This window comes from Orcinus orca, chromosome 5 (genome assembly GCF_937001465.1).
Source record: "Orcinus orca chromosome 5, mOrcOrc1.1, whole genome shotgun sequence".
NCBI classification, from domain to species: domain Eukaryota; kingdom Metazoa; phylum Chordata; class Mammalia; order Artiodactyla; family Delphinidae; genus Orcinus; species Orcinus orca.
In genome coordinates, this window is record NC_064563.1 from 101,347,834 (window position 1) to 101,366,452 (window position 18,619).

At 41.8% G+C, this 18,619-nt stretch overlaps 1 protein-coding gene across 3 annotated transcripts in view; it reads right to left on the bottom strand.

Moving 5' to 3' along the window:
• The window catches only part of TMEM45A (transmembrane protein 45A), a 105,985-nt gene extending 90,623 nt beyond the window's left edge, over positions 1 to 15,362 (bottom strand). For 2 of the 3 annotated variants that reach the window (XM_004272604.3, XM_049710077.1), the window contains exon 1: positions 15,053 to 15,362. The gene's annotated coding sequence lies outside the window, so the exon portion shown is untranslated. Of the gene's footprint in view, positions 1 to 15,041 lie in introns of all 3 variants that reach the window. The other variant, XM_033433309.2, reaches the window with a different exon arrangement.
• Positions 15,363 to 18,619: the final 3,257 nt, after the last annotated feature.

Sequence of the window (18,619 nt, forward strand, 5' to 3'; positions counted from 1 at the left end):
TCTGAAAAAAGTGAAGTTAATGGGAGCTCTACATAATTTGGTGAGAAAGAGTTCACCTTTCAGCTTAAAGAAGTGAGTTTTCATGGGAATGAGGCCACAAGGAACAGTGCAAGCAGTCTGATTTGAGAAGCTTAGCCCAATGCCGCTCTTACTTTAAGTGGCTTGGTCTTCTATAGAAAAAGAACATTCTTCCATTTGAGCTTCACCTACTGTTCTCCATGACAAGATATGCCACAAAAATCTACACATCTCAGGTGACAGGTTGAGATTTGTATATTATACATGTATATGCTTATGTATGTGTGGAGCTAAAAAAAAAAAAAACAAAGGCAGAACAATGAATACAATATGGTCTCATTTATATTTTAAAATTATATTTATGTTTAGATCTATACCTGTGAGTGGATTCTTAGAGAAGGTCTAGAAGGATACAGGCCAAACTACTAACAAAGGTACCTCGGGGACAGTAGTGGGATGGGAAGAAAGCAGGTAAGAAAAGGGGAAAACATTACTTTTGACTCTATATACTGTTTCAAGTTTTTCAACTCATATAGATTACTTTTTTAATTCTAAAGCCAAAAGAAATTAGAAGGGTTAGGAAAAAAGAAAGAAACAAAAAAAGAAAGAAGGAAAGAAAGAAAAAGAAAGAAAGAAAGAAGAAAGGAAGGAAGGAAGAGAGAGAGAGAGGGAGGGAGGAAGGAAGAAAGGGAGGAAGGTAGAGAGGAAGGAAAGCTATCAGCAATCAATGCCCTTTAACCATAGGAAAAATCTTTCTTTCTTGGAGAGAGTAAAAGTTATAAGAAGTAGAAATTTTGAGTAATTCTATGAGGAAAAAATTAGCACTTTAGACATAGTTTTAAAAATAAGTCAAGAGGAAGGCGGAAGATGGCGGAAGAGTAAGACGCGGAGATCACCTTCCTCCCCACAGATACACCAGAAATACATCTACACGTGGAACAACTCCTACAGAACACCTACTGAAGGCTGGCAGAAGACCTCAGACCTCCCAAAAGGCAAGAAACTCCCCACGTACCTGGGTAGGGCAAAAGAAAAAAAGAAAAAACAGAGACAAAAGAATAGGGACGGCAACTGCACCAGTGGGAGGGAGCTGTGAAGGAGGAAGTTTCCACACACTAGAAAGCCCCTTCGCGGGCGGAGACTGCGGGAGGCGGAGGGGGGAGCTTCGAAGCCGCGGAGGAGTGCACAGCAACGGGTGCGGAGGGCAAAGCGGGGAGATTCCCGCACAGAGGATCGGTGCCGACCGGCACTCACCAGCCCGAGAGGCTTGTCTGCTCACCCGCCGGGACGGGCGGGGCTGCGAGCGGAGGCTCTGAGGCTCGGGTTTCGGTTTCGGACGGAGCGCAGGGAGAGGACTGGGGTTGGCGGCTTGAACATAGCCTGAAGGGGTTAGTGCACCACAGCTAGCCGGGAGGGAGTCCGGGGAAAAGTCTGCACCTGCCGAAGAGGCAGGAGACTTTTCCTTCCCTCTTTGTTTCCTGGGGCGTGAGGAGAGGGGTTTAAGAACGCTGCTTAAAGGAACTCCAGAGACGGGCGCGAGCCGCGGCTAAAAGCGCGAACCCCAGAGACGGGCGCGAGCCGCGGCTGAAAGCGCGGACCCCAGAGACGGGCGCGAGCCGCGGCTGAAAGCGCGGACCCCAGAGACGGGCGCGAGCCGCGGCTGAAAGCGCCGAATCCAGAGACGGGCGCGAGCCGCGGCTAAAAGCGCGGAACCCAGAGACGGGCGCAAGCCGCGGCTAAAAGCGCAGACCCCAGAGGCGGGCGGGAGACATTAAGGCTGCTGCTGCCGCCACCAAGGGGCCTGTGTGCGAGCACAGGTCACTCTCCACACCCCTCTTCCGCGGAGCCTGTGCAGCCCGCCACTGCCAGGTTCCTGGGATCCAGGGACAACTTCCCCGGGAGAACGCACAGTGCGCCTCAGGCTGGTGCAAAGTCACGCCGGCCTTTGCCACCGCAGGCCCGCCCCGCACTCCGTGCCCCTCCCTCCCCGCCGGCCTGAGTGCGCCAGAGCCCCCGAATCAGCGGCTCCTTTAACCCCGTCCTGTCTGAGCAAAAAACAGACGCCCTCCAGCGACCTACACGCAGTGGCAGGGCCAAATCCAAAGCTGAGCCCTGGGAGCTGTGAGAACAAAGAAGAGAAAGGGAAATCTCTCCCAGCAGCCTCAGAAGCAGCGGATTAAAGCTCCACAATCAACTTGATATACCCTGCATCTGTGGAATACCTGAATAGACAACCAATCATCCCAAATTAAGGAAGTGGACTTTAGGAGCAAGATCTATGATTTTTTCCCTTTTCCTCTTTTTGTGAATGTGTATGTGTATGCTTCTGTGTGAGATCTTGTCTGTATAGTCTTGCTTCCACCATTTGTCCTAGGGTTCTATTCGTCCATGTTTTTTTTTAAATTTTTTTCTTAATAATTAATTTTAATAATGTTATTATACTTTACCTTTGTTCTTTCTTTCTTTCTTTCTCTTTCTTTCCTTCCTTCCTTCCTTCCCTCCTTTAGACAACGAATCATCCCAAATTGAGGAGGTGGTCTCTGACAGCAAGATTTATGATTTTTCCCCATTTACCTCTTTTAGTGAGGGTGTATGTGTATGCTTCTGTGTAAGATTTTGTCTGTATAGCTTTGCTTCCAACATTTGTCCTAAGGTTCTATCCGTCCCTTTTTTTTTTTCCTAAAGAAGAATTTTTTAATTCAATAACTTTCTTATACTTTATTTTATTTTTACTGTATCTTCTTTCTTTCTGTCTTTTTTCCTTCTTTCCCTCCTTCCTTCCTTCCTCCCTCCCTCCCTCCCTCCTTTCTTTCCTTCTTGCCTTCTTTCCTTCTTTGCTTCTTTCTTTCTTTCTTCCTTCCTTCCTACCCTCCTTTCCTTCTTTCTTTCCTCATACTTCTACTAATTCCCTCTACTTTTTCTCCCTTTTATCCTGAGCCGTGTGGATGAAAAGCTCTTGGTGCTCCAGCCAGGAGGCAGGGCTCTGACTCTGAGGTAGGAGAGCCAACTTCAGGACACTGGTCAACAAGAGACCTCCCAGCTCCACATAATATCAAACGGCGAAAATCTCCCAGAGACCTCCATCTTAACACCAGCACCCAGCTTCACTCAACGACCAGCAAGCCACAGTGCTGGAAAACCTATGCCAAACAACTAGCAAAACAGGAACACAACCCCACCCATTAGCAGAGAGGCTGCCTAAAATCATAATAAGGCCACAGACACCCCAAAACACACCACCAGACGTGAACCTGCCCACTAGAGAGACAAGATCCAGCCTCATCCACCACAACTCAGGCACTAGTCCCCTCCACCAGGAAGCCTACACAACGCACTGAACCAACCTTAGCCACTGGAGACAGACATCAAAAACAGGAGGAACTACGAACCTGCAGCCTGCAAAAAGGAGACCCCAAACACAGTAAGATAAGCAAAATGAGAAGACAGGAAAACACACAGCAGATAAAGGAGCAAGATAAAAATGCACCAGACCTAACAAATGAAGAGGAAATAGGCAGTCTACCTGAAAAAGAATTCAGAATAATGATAGTAAGGTTGATCCGAAATCTTGAAGATAGAATGGACAAAAGAATGGACAAAATGCAAGAATCAGTTAACAAGGACCTAGAAGAACTAAAGATGAAACAAGCAACGATGAACAACACAATAAATGAAATTAAAAGTACTCTAGATGGGATCAATAGCAGAATAACTGAGGCAGAAGAACGGATAAGTGACCTGGAAGATAAAATAGTGGAAATAACTACTGCAGAGCAGAATAAAGAAAAAAGAATGAAAAGAACTGAGGACAGTCTCAGAGACCTCTGGGACAACATTAAATGCACCAACATTCGAATTATAGGGGTTCCAGAAGAAGAAGAGAAAAAGAAAGGGACTGAGAAAATATTTGAAGAGATTATAGTTGAAAACTTCCCTAATATGGGTAAGGAAATAGTTAATCAAGTCCAGGAAGCACAGAGAGTCACATACAGGATAAATACAAGGAGAAATACGCCAAGACACATATTAATCAAACTGTCAAAAATTAAATACAAAGAAAGCATATTAAAAGCAGCAAGGGAAAAACAACAAATAACACATAAGGGAATCCCCATAGGTTAACAGCTGATCTCTCAGCAGAAACCCTACAAGCCAGAAGGGAGTGGCAGGACATACTGAAAGTGATGAAGGAGAAAAACCTGCAGCCAAGACTACTCTACCCAGCAAGGATCTCATTCAGATTTGATGGAGAAATTAAAACCTTTACAGACAAGCAAAAGCTGAGAGAGTTCAGCACCACCAAACCAGCTTTACGACAAATGCTAAAGGATCTTCTCTAGGCAAGAAACACAAGAGAAGGAAAAGACCTATAATAACGAACCCAAAACAATTTAGAAAATGGGAATAGGAACATACATATCGATAATTACCTTAAATGTAAATGGACTAAATGCTCCCACCAAAAGACACAGATTAGCTGAATGGATACAAAAACAAGACCCTTATATATGCTGTCTACAAGAGACCCACTTCAGACCTAGAGACACATACAGACTGAAAGTAAGGGGATGGAAAAAGATATTCCATGCAAATGGAAACCAAAAGAAAGCTGGAGTAGCAATTCTCATATCAGACAAAATAGACTTTAAAATAAGGACTATTAAAAGAGACAAAGAAGGACACTACATAATGATCAAGGGATCGATCCAAGAAGAAGATATAACAATTGTAAATATTTATGCACCCAACATAGGAGCACCTCAATACATAAGGCAAATACTAACAGCCATAAAAGGGGAAATTGACAGTAACACATTCATAGTAGGGGACTTAAACACCCCACTTTCACCCATGGACAGATCATCCAAAATGAAAATAAATAAGGAAACACAAGCTTTAAATGATACATTAAACAAGATGGACTTAATTGATATTTATAGGACACTCCATCCAAAAACAACAGAATACACATTTTTCACAAGTGCTCATGGAACATTCTCCAGGATAGATCATATCTTAGGTCACAAATCAAGCCTTGGTAAATTTAAGAAAATTGAAATTGTATCAAGTATCTTTTCTGACCACAACGCCATGAGACTAGATATCAATTACAGGAAAAGATCTGTACAAATACAAACACATGGAGGCTAAACAATACACTACTTAATAATGAAGTGATCAATGAAGAAATCAAAGAGGAAATCAAAAAATACCTAGAAACAAATGACAATGGAGACACAACGACCCAAAACCTGTGGGATGCAGCAAAAGCAGTTCTAAGGGGGAAGTTTATAGCAATACAAGCCCACCTTAAGAAGCAGGAAACATCTCGAATAAACAACCTAACCTTGCACCTCAAGCAATTAGAGAAAGAAGAACAAAAAAACCCCAAAGCTAGCAGAAGGAAAGAAATCATAAAAATCAGATCAGAAATAAATGAAAAAGAAATGAAGGAAACAATAGCAAAGATCAATAAAACTAAAAGCTGGTTCTTTGAGAAGATAAACAAAATAGGTAAACCACTAGCCAGACTCATCAAGAAAAAAAGGGAGAAGACTCAAATCAATAGAATTAGAAATGAAAAAGGAGAGGTAACAACTGACACTGCAGAAATAAAAGAGATCATAAGAGATTACTACAAGCAACTCTATGCCAATAAAATGGACAACCTGGAAGAAATGGACACATTCTTAGAAATGCACAACCTGCCAAGACTGAATCAGGAAGAAATAGAAAATATGAACAGACCAATCACAAGCACTGAAATTGAAACTGTGATTAAAAATCTTCCAACAAAGAAAAGCCCAGGACCAGATGGCTTCACAGGCGAATTCTATCAAACATTTAGAGAAGAGCTAACACCTATCCTTCTCAAACTCTTCCAAAATATAGCAGAGGGAGGAACAGTCCCAAACTCATTCTACGAGGCCACCATCACCTTGATACCAAAACCAGACAAGGATGTCACAAGAAAAGAAAACTACAGGCCAATATCACTGATGAACATAGATGCAAAAATCCTCAACAAAATACTAGCAAACAGAATCCAACAGCACATTAAAAGGATCATACACCATGATCAAGTGGGATTTATTCCAGGAATGCAAGGATTCTTCAATATACGCAAATCTATCAATGTGATAAACCATATTAACAAATTGAAGAAGAAAAACCATATGATCATCTCAATAGATGCAGAGAAAGCTTTCGACAAAATTCAACACCCATTTATGATAAAAACCCTGCAGAAAGTAGGCATAGAGGGAAATTTCCTCAACATAATAAAGGCCATATATGACAAGTCCACAGCAAACATCATCCTCAATGGTGAAAAACTGAAAGCATTTCCACTAAGATCAGGAACAAGACAAGGTTGCCCACTCTCACCACTCTTATTCAACATAGTTTTGGAAGTTTTAGCCACAGCAATCAGAGAAGAAAAGGAAATAAAAGGAATCCAAATCGGAAAAGAAGAAGTAAAGCTGTCACTGTTTGCAGATGACATGATCCTATACATAGAGAACCCTAAAGATGCTACCAGAAAACTACTAGAGCTAATCAATGAATTTGGTAAAGTGGCAGGATACAAAATTAATGCACAGAAATCTCTGGCATTCCTATATACTAATGATGAAAAATCTGAAAGTGAAATCAAGAAAACATGCCCATTTACCATTGCAACAAAAAGAATAAAATATCTAGGCATAAACCTACCTAAGGAGACAAAAGACCTGTATGCAGAAAATTATAAGACACTGATGAAAGAAATTAAAGATGATACAAATAGATGGAGAGATATACCATGTTCTTGGATTGGAAGAATCAACATTGTGAAAATGACTCTACTACCCAAAGCAATCTATAGATTCAATGCAATCCCTATCAAACTACCACTGGCATTTTTCACAGAACTAGAACAAAAAATTTTGCAATTTGTATGGAAACACAAAAGACCCCGAATAGCCAAAGCAATCTTGAGAACGAAAGAAGGAACTGGAGGAATCAGGCTCCCTGACTTCAGACTATACTGCAAAGCTACAGTTATCAAGACGGTATGGTACTGGCACAAAAACAAAAAGATAGATCAATGGAACAGGATAGAAAGCCCAGAGATAAACCCATGCACATATGGACACCTTATCTTTGATAAAGGTGGCAGTAATGTACAGTGGAGAAAGGACAGCCTCTTCAATAAGTGGTGCTGGGATAACTGGACAGGTACATGTAAAACTATGAGATTAGATCACTCCCTAACACCATACACAAAAATAAGCTCAAAATGGATTAAAGACCTAAATGTAAGGACAGAAACTATCAAACTCTTAGAGGAAAACATAGGCAGAACACTCTATGACATAAATCACAGCAAGATCCTTTCTGACCCACCTCCTAGAGAAATGGAAATAAAAACAAAAGTAAACAAATGGGACCTAATGAAACTTAAAAGCTTTTGCACAGCAAAGGAAACCATAAACAAGACCAAAAGACAACCCTCAGAATGGGAGAAAATATTTGCAAATGAAGCAACCGACAAAGAATTAATCTCCAAAATTTACAAGCAGCTCATGCAGCTCAATAACAAGAAAACAAACAACCCAATCCAAAAATGGGCAGAAGACCTAAGTAGACATTTCTCCAAAGAAGATATACAGACTGCCAACAAACACATGAAAGAATGCTCAACATCATTAATCATTAGAGAAATGCAAATCAAAACTACAATGAGATATCATCTCACACCAGTCAGAATGGCCATCATCAAAAAATCTAGAAACAATAAATGCTGGAGAGGGTGTGGAGAAAAGGGAACACTCTTGCACTGCTGGTGGGAATGTGAATTGGTTCAGCCACTATGGAGAACAGTATGGAGGTTCCTTAAAAAACTACAAATAGAACTACCATATGACCCAGCAATCCCACTACTGGGCATATACCCTGAGAAAACCAAAATTCAAAAAGAGTCATGTACCAAAATGTTCATTGCAGCTCTATTTACAATAGCCCGGAGATGGAAACAACCTAAGTGCCCGTCATCGGATGAATGGATAAAGAAGATGTGGCACATATATACAATGGAATATTACTCAGCCATAAAAAGAAACGAAATTGAGCTATTTGTAATGAGGTGGATAGACCTAGAGTCTGTCATACAGAGTGAAGTAAGTCAGAAAGAAAAAGACAAATACCGTATGCTAACACATATATATGGAATTTAAGAAAAAAAATGTCATGAAGAACCTAGGGGTAAAGCAGGAATAAAGACGCAGACCTCCTAGAGAACGGACTTGAGGTTATGGGGAGGTGGAAGGGTGAGCTGTGACAGGGCGAGAGAGAGTCATGGGCATATACACACTAACAAACGTAGTAAGGTAGATAGCTAGTGGGAAGCAGCCGCATGGCACAGGGGTATTGGCTCGGTGCTTTGTGACAGCCTGGAGGGGTGGGATAGGGAGTGTGGGAGGGAGGGAGACACAAGAGGGAAGACATATGGGAACATATGTTTATGTATGACTGATTCACTTTGTTATAAAGCAGAAACTAACACACCATTGTAAAGCAATTATACCCCAATAAAGATGTTAAAAAAAAATAATAAAAAAATAAGTCAAGAATGAATCAGTATTTTAATACTATGTCTATATGTATTCTAATGGTGTTTATATAGAGAAGAGCATTATAATGATTAATAAGTGAATTGCTTAGATATCCACATACAAAACAATAAAGTCGGACCCTTTCCTCCATCATATACAAAAATTAATTCAAAATGTATCAAAGACCCAAACATCAGAACTAAAACTATAAATCTCTTAGAAGAAAACACAGAAGAAAATCTTCATGACACTTGATTTGGCAATGATTCTTGGATATGACACCAAAAGCACAGGCAACAAAAGAAAAAATATCTTAATTGGACTACATCAAACGATGATACCAACAGAGTGAAAAGGCATCCCAGGGAATGGGAGAAAATATCTGCAAATCATATACCTAATAAATAGATAACATCAAGAATACATAAAGAACACCTACAACCCAATAACAAAACAAAACCTGACTTAAAAATGAGCAAAGAACTTAAATAGACATTTCTCCAAAGAAGATATACAAATGGTCAATAAGCAATGAAAGGGTACTCAACATCACTAATCAGAAACACAAATCAAAGACACAATAAGATATCACTTCATATCCATGAGGATGGCTGTTATTAAAAACAAACAAACAAAAAAACCCAGAACAACAAGTGTTAGCAAGGATGTAGAGAAATCGGAATCCTTATGCATTGTTGATAAGAATATAAAATGATGCAGGGCTTCCCTGGTGGCGCAGTGGTTAAGAATCCGCCTGCCAATGCAGGGGACACGGATTCGAGCCCTGGTCCAGGAAGATCCCACATGCCGCGGAGCAACTAAGCGGTGCGCCACAACTACTGAGCCTGCGCTATAGAGCCTGTGAGCCACAACTACTGAAGCCCGCGTACCTAGAGCCCGTGCTCCGCAACAAGAGAAGCCACGACAATGAGAAGCCCACACATCGCAACAAAGAGTAGCCCCCGCACAGCAACAAAGACTAGCCGCAACTAGAGAAAGCCCACGCACAGCAACAAAGACCCAACGCAGCCAAAAATAAATAAATAAAATTTATTTTAAAAAATAAAATAAAATGGTGCAGCTGCTGTGGAAAACAGTACGGCAGGTCCTCAAAAAATAAAAAATTGAATTACTTTATGATCCAGAAGTAATTCCACTTCCGGGTTTATACCCAAAATAATTGAAAGCAGGAACCCCAATAGATATTTCTACACCAATGTTCATAGCAGCATTATTCACAACAGGCAAAAGATGTAGTATTAGTCAGGGTTCTCCAGAGAAATATAACCAATAGGATATAGATATATAGGTAAATATATATGAAGAAAGAGAGAGAGAGATTTATCTCAGGAATTGGCTCACATGACTGTGGAGGCTGGTAAATCCAAAAGCTTCAGGATAAGCTAACAAACTGGAAACCCAGGGAAGAGTTGATGCTGCAGTTCAAGTCTTAAGGCAGTCTACTGGCAGAATTCCCTCTTCAAGGGAGACCAGTCTTATTCTATGAAGGCCTTCAAATGACTGGATGAGACCCACCTACATTATGGAAGCTAATCTGCTTTACTCAAAGTCTACTAATCTAAATGTTAATTTCATCTAAAAATACCTTTACAAAAATATCTAGAATAATGTTTGACCAAATATCTGGATACTGTGGCCTAGAAAAATTGACACAAAAAGTTAACTTCACAGACGGAAATAACCCAAATGCCCATCAACGTTTTGTTTGGGATAAAAAAAATGTGGTATATACATACAATGGAAAATTATTCAGCCTTAAAAAGCAATGAAATTATGACACTTACTACAATATGGATGAACCTTGAAGACATTATGCTAAGTGAAACAAGCCAGTCATAAAAGGACAAATACTGTATAATTCCACTTATAAGAGGTAACTAGAGTAGTCAAATTTATAAACACAGAATACAGAACGGTTGTTCCCAGAGGGTGGGGGGAGGGGAGGGGAAGGTAACAGAGAGTTATTGTTTAATGAATACAGAGTTTCAGTTTGATGAAAAAGTTCTGGAGGGACTTCCCTGGTGGCACAGTGGTTAAGAATCCGCCTGCCAATGCAGGGGACATGGGTTCGAGCCCTGGTCCGGGAAGACCCCACATGCTGCGGAGCAACTAAGCCCGTACACCACAGCTACTGAGCCTGCGCTCTACAGCCCGCATGCCACAACTATTGAAGCCCACGCGTCTAGAGCCCGTGCTCCGCAACAAGAAAAGCCACCACAATGAGAAGCCCGCACACCGCAACGAAGAGTAACCCCTGCTCGCCGCAACTAGGGAAAGCCCCCGCGCAGCAACGAAGACCCAAGGCAGCCAAACTAATTAATTAATTTATTTATTTATTAAAAGTTCTGGTTGCACCATAATGTGAATGTACTTGATGTCACTGAACTATACACTTAGAAATGGTTATAATGCCAAATTTTATGTTATGTTTATTTTACCACAGTAAAAAAAAAATGAATTGCTTACATGTATAGGCTTTACTATGATGCAGGCACCATGCTAAATGCCTTATATTGATTTTCTCATTTAATGCCTTTGATATTCCCATTTTATAAATAATAAAGCCTAGAGAAAGTGACTTGCTCAAGGCACACTAGTAAGAAGCAGATCTAGGGTTGAAACCCTTCATCTGACTCAAATATCCATGTGCTCAGTCAGTGTGCTATACTGAAAAGAGTGACTACATTAAGGTAATGAGACAGAAAGCAAATTAAACTGTTTTTCAAGTAATATTTTAAAGTTGATTAAACATATTAAAAATTTTAAGAATGAATTCCCCCAAAAATATCGAATCCAGACTGGGTATGACTATTAATAAGACACCTAAAATAGTCCTACGTTAACCTTCACCATGAGACATTCCTATCCCCAAACCACAGCATCTCCAGAAATAAGACAAGAAACCAGGCTGCCCAAGAAATAGGAATAGAAAGTGTACCTGGCATCTGCCCCAATCTTCCACAAGCCTTGGAACATTTCATAGTTTCTCTATTTTTTTTAAATAAAACTACTGTAGTTCCATTTATATTTTTAAATTATATTTACGTTTAGATCTACACCTGTGAGTAGATTCTTGGAGAAGGACTGGAAGGATACAGACCAAACTATTAGCAAAGATTACCTCTCGAGAAAGTAGTAAAATGGAAAGAAGGCAGGTAAATAAAGGGGAACCATTACTTTTGACACATACACTCTGTTCCAGTTTCTCAAAGGATACAGTCATTCAGCTGACATTACTGAATGTCTACCATAAGTCCAGGGTCTATGGTGGTTCTGTTCAATCAAGATGAAAAGACAGAATGATTATCTGTAATGAGCTCCATCTAATAAACAAGTAACACATCTCCTGTCTGCATGTGCAATGCATCCCATAGACAAGATTCATGTTGGTATTATAGTCCCTGCAGGGAATTTTTACCAACCCCACTCCTCCAAATGGTCCCTCCCCCTCCAGTGATTCTCCCTCCATGGACTTCTTGACTACCACCGCCACAAACAAGAAGAGCAGCCCTGCTGTATTACACCCAAGGCAGCATAGACTAGTGGTGAAGGCTTGGGCTCTGGAGTTACACCGTCTGGGTCTGCGTCTGTCATTTGTACAGTGTGACCTTGGGCAAGTTTCTTAATCTGCCCGTGCCTCTGTCACCTCAGCTAATAGGTACCAACCCTCACAGGATTACTGAGAGGCTATATGAGTTAAGGCAGGTAAAGCACTCAGAACAATGTCTGTCATATATTAAGTGTTCAGAAAATCCATTACTCATAGATGGATCAAATAGCCTTCTAGAAGCAACAGACTGTCCCAGGGAAAAGAAATAAAAGATCATCCAATGGAAGAGGGATCTTAGAGATCATTTTACAGATGATGGCACAGAGAGGGCCATAATGGCTCAATGTCTTACCCAAGGACATGCAGGTGGTCCACGGCAGCATCAGGACCAGACTCAGGTTCTCTCTGACACAGCACAGTGCTCACGAGGAAGAGAAAGCAGAGCTCTCCAAACTGACTTGTCACTTAGGTGCATACTACAGGTCTCATCTACTTTAATAGTTGTGCATCCTAAAGTTATAAGTATTAGCATGTGAATGCTCGATTCTCTGAGCAGCATGAAAAAGGGCTTTTTGGCACACACACTGTGTGTGTAGGGGTTGGGGAGGGGTGCAGGTGCAACAATCACATCCATGTCAAAGACTTTAGGGCATGACCTGTTTCTGAAATGTAGCCTCGGTAATAGTCCAGGATGCCAGACCACTTCAGCAGAGCTCCAAGACAGCCACCACAGAGTGAGTCCAAAAGGTGGAGCTGAGACTCACTAGTCAGTCCTGCAAGGCCCTGAGGTGGGGGTCACTGAAGCAGTGGAGCAGATCAGGAAGGGTATGCAGGGCAAGGGGGAGAAACTGAGAGATGGATCATTCCAGAAACACCTCCAACTATGTAACTGCTGCAAGTTCAGCTTGTGACCCCCTACCAATCTTACTTCCCAAGCCTCTCCTTCCCCACAGAGAGGCTCTCCATGCCGCCCTCTCCTACCCCTCCCACTTTTCCAACCTTTCCACCTACTAAGCTCTCACAGATTATCCCACATCACAACCCAACATCCCCCCAGGAGAAATTCACACTTTTCAGCCTCAGTGCATTTTTGCCCATGCTTTCCCTTCTTCCTGGAGTGCCTGCCACCTTCTGTTCTATGATCCCTTTCCCCTCAACCAAAGCCATTTGGCAAAATCCTTTTCCAGAAATGCCAACCCTTTCTTGAAACCATCCTCTTTCCCAGAGGGAAAGATCCTCTTTCCCAGAGCCCTCTAGGTCTTTCTAAGGCACTTGATAAATTCTACCTCACTCCCCTCTCCAAACTCTCTCTCCTTTACAGCCATATACAATGCCCAATTAACAAGGGGTCTGCACTCAGTAAACACTAGTTGCTAGTGTAGAAGTCAAAATGCTGGCTGGGAAAACAAGTGTAGCAGGGGAAGCCGAAAAGGACGGCAATGAAGAGTGTGCACAACAGCAAAGACTAACTCTGTGCCAGAACCAAGGGTTTAACGCGTGTTAACTCACCTAGTTTTCAAGACAATCCCATGAGATAGGTGCTATTATCGCCACGTACAAAGGAGGGAACTGAGGTATGATGGACTGAGTAACCTACCCAAGGTCAAACGGCAGGGTTTTAAATTGAACCAGGCCAGCTGGCTCTTGATACTGATTCTCTGCAACACTGTTCCTTCTAACCCTACATCCCTGAAAACCACTTCACCTCTTCCACTCACAGTGTGCAGTGCCTTTCTGAATCAAAAACACACTTTGCAACTTGCAATTATGGCACCTACTGCTTTCTAAGTCAAAAATTAAAGATCAATTCTGGCCACAGTTGCCACAAGAGTAAATAACACATGATAAAGTCTCAAATCTAAAACATTGCTTAAACAGAGACAATTAGAGATGTTTGGGATGGAATGGGCCTCTGGCCATTCACCTAGCTCAGTATTTGCCATCATTTCCATTTTAAAGTCCTGAAATATATACCAGAATTATGTGCAAGCACAAACATCTAACAGCACTCTGAATATTACTCTGATAGAATTATGGGGGTAATAATATAATTATAAGCTTATTGATGCACACAGTGGTCTATCACGTTTAGTATGGTTTTTTAACAATCATCAAGGAATTTGGGCCTACCACTAAGGACAGGAGAATATAGAAAAGAAACTGAGCTACATTCACATGTAAGTGAAACAGTAATTACCTATATAATTCAGGATTTAAATAATTTAATATTAAATATTCCATTAAAGGAAGCAAAAGTTTTGTTAATTCTGAAAGCCAGATAACTTTTCAATCTTCTGACGAAACAGGGGGGGACTTCCGTGGTAGTGCAGTGGTTAAGACCCCATGCTCCCAATGCAGGGGGCCTGGGTTCGATGCCTGCTCAGGGAACTAGATCCCACATGCATGCCATAACTAAGAGTTCGCATGCTGCAACTAAGGAGCCAGCCTCCCAAAACGAAGACCCAGCGCAACCAAATAAATAAATAAATACTTTAAGAAAAACAGGGAGGGGGGATGGATAAAAATTCCGGCTTTACAAATGTATACCTGTTCTCACAGAAAGAAAATAGAAAAATAAATGTATCAATAGATTCAACTTTGAAGTTAGGAGAGGCTTTTTACAGGATAACAGTTAAATTTCTGTTCCCAGAAAATTTTTAAATAGCATACAGATAACCCCAAAATTAAATTTAATTAAATTACATTAAAATGTTAGCAAAGCAGAAGAAAAGGAAACGAGGTTCTGTGCAGTTTGTGGCAGCAAGCGATTTCTCTCCCTGATGAGAAGGCTTAGTGAGAACAGCAAAAAGACGCAGGGTAGAGATCACAGCGGGAGAAATAAGATATCCAGCACGTACCCAAAACTTACCCAACTCGGTCTTACTCAACGCTATTTTTCCCACTTTGCCAGTTTTAAATCAGACAGCGGCTGGGCTTTTGCTGTTGCTGTTTCTGTCCTTTTGATCCCAGAGCCCCATGAAAGTTAAACTGTGTGTTGGATGGGATCTGGCCCCGTCTCGCATTAGGGCGAAAAAAGTTTTAAACTTGGATTCCTGGTTGCTTCTTTGGAAAAGTGAATAAATAAGTGGCTCAAAGGAGAGGACGTGGGGGACGTGCTCAGCTGACGTCGGGCCCGCGAAGGGGCCGCACAGTTCCTCAGCGCAGCTGTCCAGATGTGCCTCATCTGGTTCCCCGGCGGGGCACGAGCCTCGGCGGCCACAGCTAGCAGAAGCTCCAGCTCATTGGTCTCCGGGGCTCCTCGCTTGCCGCCTATTGGCCGGCAGGCCCGCCACTCCCTCGGTCCTTGGGCCCGCCCCCCGCCCGCCGGGCCAGCTCGCTCCATCCTCAAGAGAAACCTGGAAGTGCAGCCCGGGCGCTGATGTGGCACTCGGCGGCCGATGCGGGCGTGGGAGGGGCCCGGCCGGAGAGAGGTCCTCCTCACCCAGGGCTTGCCCCTGTCCTGGCCCCTGTTATACCGATCCTTTCCGGCAGTTAGGCTGGTTTGTTTAAACAGGATGATTTCAATCTGTTCATGGGCTGAAATTAATGCGCGCCCCGCGCTGGCTTAAATCCCCAGCATTTCCGAGTTAAAGGGACTGGGGCTCAGGGATGCCCACGCCCCCAAAGGGCCTTCAGGCCATGTCTCAGAACTTCAGTCTCCCCTCTTTATCCAGGGAGCGAATAATGAAATTCAAGAGCCTGTTTCATGGGGACAGTATTCTTTTGTTGGAAGAAAAAACTTAATGAACCCTTCACCGAAGTCCTCATTAACTAGAAAAGTCGTTCTTTCTGCAGAGAAGCCCAGGGCTGATTAGAGGAGTGACTTGGAAGACTTGGTTTGTTTGGAATTTTTGTTGGGTGGTGGCTGTAGGAAAACAAGAAATGTTGCTTTGTTCTGTGAGAATGTAGACCAAACGATGCTTTGATCCTGGGGAAACCTTTGAAAGATTGATTAGTTGGGAGAGTGTCTGCAAATCAATCACCATTTTAATTTGAGAGTGTTGACAGAAATGTGAGCTCATTGAAACATTAAGACTGCAACAGCTACCTTCATTGAGTCACACACCATGAACTAGGCCAGCCCCTATACTTACAACCACCTTATGAAGTACATATTAAAATTATCTCCACTTTCAGATGAGGCTACCAAGACACAGAGCAGCCTCTCCCAGCATGCCACTGAGGTTTCCAATATTTGTTCGCAACATGGGTACATAAACGTACCTGCCCTTTGCCAGGAATAGGTGAGTCAGAATTTATTGTGAGTGCCTCTACCTTCTGATGTCCAAAGCTTTCACTTCATAGATAATGTCCTCTTGGTCGGTCTATTTGTTATCTATTGCTATGTAACAGATTACCACAAATGTAGTAGCTTGAAACACCACACATTTACTATTGCAGTTTCTAAGGGTCGGAAGTCCAGGCATGGCTTAACTGGATCCTCTGCTCAGGGTCTCACAAGGCTGCACTCACAGTGTCTGTCAGGATGCATCCTCATCTGGAGGCTGGAAGGGGGAAGAATCTACTTCCAAGCTCCCTCAGGTTGTTGGCAGGATTCATTTCTTTGCAGCTGTAGGTCTGTGTCCCCAGTTTCTTTCTAGATGTCAGCTAGCAGCTGCCCTTGCCTCCTAGATTCTAGTCTCATTCTCCTGCAGTTTCTGAAAACCAGGAGGTGGAGGTCATGGGGGTCCGCCTTAGAGTCTGTCTGCCACAATGGGCTAGTCAGACACCTCAGTCTCTATAGCCCTGAATGCCATGTCATCTCACCTCCACAATCCCTCCAAAAATTCAGAGCCCCACTCACCAAGTAAAAAAATACGTAAGTGGATTCACAACACTCAATCCCTCTGGCAGTCAAGGAAACCCACAAAGGAAGTTTGGTCCTTGAAATTAATCATGAGTTTGGCTTTCTGGGACATCCGTAATCTGATAATGGTACACTTTTACCCCAAGAGTTACTCAACAATGGGCTGATAGTCAAGGTACATGATCAAGCTTCTACATTCATTACCATTGACAAGTATCTGATATTGTTGACCATTGGAACTGCTTCCTCAAAAATCTACTAAAAAAAGATTTCTGGAGACTTCTGCTTTCAAGAATATGGAGTAGATATAATTTTCCCTGTTTCTCCTGCTAGTATAATACCACCAAAAATCCTGACTTTACATATAAGCAAACATAAGAAGACTCTGAAAAGTTGAAAGAAGAGGCAGATGGGCTAGGAATCTAGGGACCCAAGGAATGCCATGATGGTGAGTTCCCTGGATTTTCTCTTTGTCTCATTGATCCAGACTTGGAGCCCAGCAAAAGCCTGTTGTCTTTTGTTGTTAGCCAAAAAACCAGGAAGCAGGAGCCCAGAAGGACAAAATAAGTTTAGACAGTAATGGCTATGCTCCAGCCAAACACCCCAGAAGAAACTGTGGCTTCCCCCACATGCACATCAGCAAAGGCCAAATGGGGTCCTAGACTTCCACCCTTGCTATAATAAGGTGAAAATAAAGGGCTAGTTCTTTGAAAAGATCAATATAATAGACAAACTGCTAGCATGACTGACAAAGAAAGTAAAGAGAGAAGACACCAATTACCAGTGTCAGGTACAAAAAACAAGGGATCTCGTTATAGACCTTGCAGGCATCAAAGAGAAAGTAAGGGAATACTCCAAACAACTCTACACACATAAATTTGCCTTAAATGAAAGGGACAAGTTCCTTGAAAAATACAAATTACCACAACTCACCTAATAGGAAATAAATAATTTGAATAGCCCTTTAACTATTAAGGAAATTTAATTCAAATTCAAATACTCCCAAAAAAAGAAATCTCCAGGCCCAGATGGTTTCACTGGAGAGCTCTACCAAACGTTTAAGGAAGAATTAACACCAATTCTACATAATCTCTTCCAGAAAACAGGAGAGAACACTTTCCAATTGACTTTGTGAAGACAGTATTGCTCTGATGCAAAACCAGAGAAACACAGAATAAAAAAGAAAACTACAAACCAATATCCCTTATGAATATAGGTGCAAAACTATCAGCAAATAGAATTCAGCAATATATAAAAATCGTTATACACCATGAGCAAATGGGTTTTTTTCCCCAGGGATGCAGTCCTTGTTTAATATTCAAAAATCAATCAATATAAACCATGACATTAACAAACTAAACAAAAAACACAAACATATAAATCAACATAGAATAAGCACATTCAACAAAATTCAGCGTCGTAAAAATGCTCGGAAAAATAGAAAAAGAGAAGAGAACTTCCACAAGAGCAGGTACAAAAAACCCACAGCTAGCATTATACTTAATGTGAAAAACTAGATGCCTTTCGTACATACTTTGTGATTCTATTTATATAACATCCTTGAAATGACAAAATTATGGAAATGGAAAACAGATTAGTGATTGCCAGGGGTTAAGGAGACGGTGGGAA